Source organism: Apaloderma vittatum, unplaced genomic scaffold, assembly GCF_000703405.1.
Source record: "Apaloderma vittatum isolate BGI_N311 unplaced genomic scaffold, ASM70340v1 scaffold3407, whole genome shotgun sequence".
Classification (NCBI taxonomy): domain Eukaryota; kingdom Metazoa; phylum Chordata; class Aves; order Trogoniformes; family Trogonidae; genus Apaloderma; species Apaloderma vittatum.
In genome coordinates, this window is record NW_009727674.1 from 100,680 (window position 1) to 105,100 (window position 4,421).

The following is a 4,421-nucleotide window of genomic DNA, read 5'->3' on the forward strand; positions in this document are numbered from 1 at the left end:
ATCCCAGCGGCCTCAGGCAGAGCAAAGCGTGAAGATGCAGCACAGTGTGGGTGCTGTGGAATTTGGGTTTGGGGCCAAATGAGGCCATGGGGAAAGAAAGATCACAGGAACAGTAAAACCTCGTATCTAGAGACATCCCACGCTTCTCCTGCGCCACTCTGGCTGCAGGTAGCAGCAGCAGAAGGCTGTGGCGGGTGGTGCTGGGGCCAGTCCTGAGCTGATCACCTGGCCAGCCGTGGAATGTCTGAGTTGGCCCTTGTGAGGCAGGGAAGTTGCTGCTTTTTGAGTGGGAGTCAGCCTGTGAGTGGGAACAACTGTCCTTCCCAGCCCGACACCGGGTGCCCAGAGCTCCACAGCCAGCCGGGGTTTGATGAGCAGTACAGAGCAGGCCCAAGTGGTAGTGTAGCCCCCCAAGTCATCATTAAAGATGGCTCCATCTGGCGTGTGCTGGGCTAGCAGAGCACTTATTTCAGCTCAGCTCTGCCAGGGAGGTGCATTTATTTTCCTGGTTGCAGTTCGTAAGTTTCTGAATTTAGAAAGCAATAAGTGGGATGAGCCCCACACAGGACCTAGCTTCCTTGTGATGAAAAAAAAAAGGATTATCCAAGAAAGCACTTTGGCTCCATCCAGGCTACCAGGCAGAGCGGGGACCTACCCTCAACCTTATCTGTGTCATGCTGGGGAGGGTAAGGGAATGGCTTTGAATTACTCTGAGTGAGTCCTACTTTGAGGTACTTATCAGAGGAGCTGAGGGCCCACATTAGGCTCCTCAAGGAAACCAACTTCCCATCTCTCTGCAGCCTGGCAGAACGCCGCAGGTGGGAGAGGAACTCCTCTGGGGCCTCACTCCAGGGGTCACAGTGATTACTGTGCCATGGGCATTTTCCTCTCCTCCAGCTGTGCTGCAGAATTAGAGAGTGAATTCAGGTGCCTTTGCCCGGTGTAGTAAGAATTAGGATTTGACAGTCCTGTAGAAACAGAAATATTTACAGCTGTACTGGGGCTGTCAAGGCCCGCAGCTGCTCACCTCTCTGCAGTGATGGAATGGATGTTGCGGACTTTCCCTCAGTGCTCCAGCTGTTGTACTGGTGTTTCTGGGCATGCCAGGAGCTGCCAGGTCTGGATACAGGGTGAGGGCTGAGTCTCCAAGTCCAAGAGATAATCACCCAGTATCATGGCATTATCATATTTCTTTCATCTGCAGATCTCGGCATGCGTCAAATGCACCAACGAAGACTAACACTATCCCGGGAAAGGGTGAGATAGTATTAACCGAGCTTACAAATGGGGAAAGTAAGACTCTTAGAGAAAGAATGCATTTAGACACTGGCTCCTGCCTCTGCCAGGTGCCTACAAAAAGCTGGGCCAAAAAGGATTTGGTTAAAGCCCCAGAGCAAATCACTGGAGCAGATCTGGGACTCTGTGCCCCAGCCCTTGGCTGCCTTAGCCACAAAATAGCTCCATCCCCCAAAGTGGGAGAGGAGACGCTGGGAGAAGAATATTGCCTCCTCTCCAGATTTTGGGGGAGTTTGTAAAGAACAAACCTTTGAAGTACTTTCTCGTAAGTATTGGCGCAGCCCCAGAAGCTGTGACACAAGCCACTCACATGCCTGGTACCGAGACAGTCTCTAGCCTGGTCTGAATTCCTGTTGGAGCCCATTGCCGTGATGCTACGTGGAGCCAGGCAGCTCCTGTTGTGAGAACCTGCTCTTCCCCCAGCCTGGCAGAGAAAGGTTTGAGCCATTCAGTCATTGTTTTGTAGAAGCCACTGGCCTAAACCTGAGGAAGCAGGCTGGATCCTAAGGGATTGCGGAAGAGCAGTAGACGGGATCCTGTGGGATCTGTGCAGACATATTGCCTGAGCAGCTTGTGCAGCTCCCCCCACTTTGCAGCTACCAGTGTGTAACAGAAGAACTGAGTGTGAAACAGCTTCCCCGCAGACCCCATTAGCCTGAGCTGGCAATTGCCAACAGAAGGCCGGGCCACGCAGCCCTGGAGAGATGCTTGAGCTAGGACGGTGCATCTCGTCGGAGCTTCCCAAAGCAGGACGGAGCAGGGAGTCTGTGAGCTGTGCCTTTTTGCTCTTGGGCGCAGGGCCGCCACTTCCCCACTGCTTCCAAGCAGAGCGCCGCTCCCTGGCCCATTCTCGGAAGGGGCAGGGGCACTGAGGGTGTCCTGCTGCCTCTGGTGGGGTGGGGCTTCTCTCTGCCCTAATTTTCTCCCAGATGAATTTCTCCTGTGCCTCTAATTAAGCTTCCCCTTTGGCTTAGGAGTGTGGACAGTCTGAGCATTTGTAAATTAGCCCATCCACCAGACAGGCTTTGTCCAGCTCTCAGACCTCTAATTATTCTGCTCAGCCCCTAGAGATGAGAGATCTGCTGGAGACAGACTGAGCAAGTATCAGGTGTGACAGACCCTCCTTGGATGACAGCCCCAGAAAACATGGCTCCTGCTGCTGCTGCCCAGCACAAAGGGCTGTTGAAATACAGCCTGAACCTGTACCAAGCAGAGCTCTGTGCTTGCACATAATGGAGAAAAAACCTTCTTCCCTGCTTGCATGCCTGGGCTGGGCTGTGGTCTGTGTGTCCCTTGCTGTGTGTGTCACAGGCTGGTGCTCTCCCGCGGCAAGCGCTGGCACCGCTTCTTGCCAAAGGGCAGAGCCCGTGCGGGTCTCCCTGGGCCCTGCACAGCCCGCTTGGGGCTGAGGCTCTTCTTCCTTGCTACACACACCGTGGTGATGCTCTGAACCCAGGGAAAAGGGGACGGCTGCCCGCCCAAGGAGGTGGCCAGCAGCTGGAAGCACCAGAATAGACGACTCCTGCTTGCTGTCTCCATGGCTGCCCAGCAGCACCCCCTCAGGGAGGTCTTTGGGTGGGCAGGAGAGCACCTTGGGTGCAGTGTGGCGGGCTGCCTGGGGCACATTCATCGTAGGAGATTCAGTTCATCACTTGAAAGAGCCACGTAGCAAGTCACTCACGATGTCGTCTCTGCACCTACTTCCCCGGTGTATCTTGAGCAGCCTTTGCATGTGCATGAGCAGATATTTGGATTTGTTTACAGGAAGCATTTGGAGAATGTGGCCATTCTGGGCTTTCTGTTTCCTTATAAACAAGCATGAGGCAGAAGAGTTGGTGTCGTACAGTGGGGCTGTGCAGGACAAGGAGTACAGAAACTCGTCCCGCTGGGTTTGAATGCTGAGCTCAGCAACTCCTGCTCGAGGACGGGGCAGCCCTGCCCAATGCCCGGCCCTGGCACGGGAAGGTGAGTCTTCGGGGGAGGAAGGGGCAAGCTGTGTGTTTGCCCTCTCCCCTCCAGGGCAGGGCAGCTGCTGCAAGATCACTCTTTATGCAAAGATTAAAAGAAAAAAATGCACCTCTCTGAGCTAGCTGCTTTGTCTAAGTCTTGAATGATTTTCTGTCACTAGGTATCAAACTGTAGTTGAAAGGATTTCCCGTTGACATTTAGCAGTATTAAATTACAAAATAACCACAAGTCAGCCACTCAGTATGATATAAACAGTGGGATTTGACAGAGCTTTTTCTGGCCTTGGGGACCAATTTACTCATTTTTACAGTCCCAACTCCAGTCATCCGCTGGTAATGCACAGCGCCTTTTGGACACCATCTATTTGGAATTAGAGACACATATGGCAGAGTGTAATTACCTATTTATTCTGCTGCTGAATCAGCAAACTGAGGCTAGTTAACATTACGGCTCATAAGCCCCTTTCATAAACATGGGTCAGTGCTGGAACTGGGCAAAATTAATGCAAAAGAAAGAAAGAATTCCTATCGAAAGGGGAGCCAAAAAAATCAGATGATTTAACAGGGAAAAAATGGACTCTCAATGCTTTCTGAGAAGAAGAAATCTGAGGAACCACAGCCAGGCTTCTGGGAGGAGGGGCCTGGACCATCTCTAATTCCCACTGGTGTAAATCGGGAGTAGCTGTGGAAATGTCTTGCTGAAAATCTAAAATAAATGAGAGGGAAATCAGGCACATTGGCCAGAGCTCTGGCTCGGCTCCCCGAGGAAGCAGGCAGCTGGTCTTGGCTTGGAGCTCTGTGTGCTGCCACCCCACGGGGCCCACCTCATGCCTGGTTTTAGGCTGGCTTTTGGGGCTGGACTGCGAGGCACACTTGTTTGCACCGAGCACGGATTTAGCCCCTTGTCGCCAGCTGCGACGCTGCGGCTGGATGTGCGCAGGGCTCGCCTGAGCTGGGGCCGAGCACGCCCCCGGCTTCCTGCCCTATTTTCTGCCAGCCCTCGCAGCCCCGCAAGCAGGTTAATAACCAGAGGCAGAAAGTGCTTTGCAACTCTCTGCAAAGCTGAAACGTTTCCTGGTGAGTAAATGGCAAAGCAGCCAAGGTGGGGAGAGCTGCTCGGGTAGGAAGGCTGCCTTGGCTGACGCACCGCAGGGGATT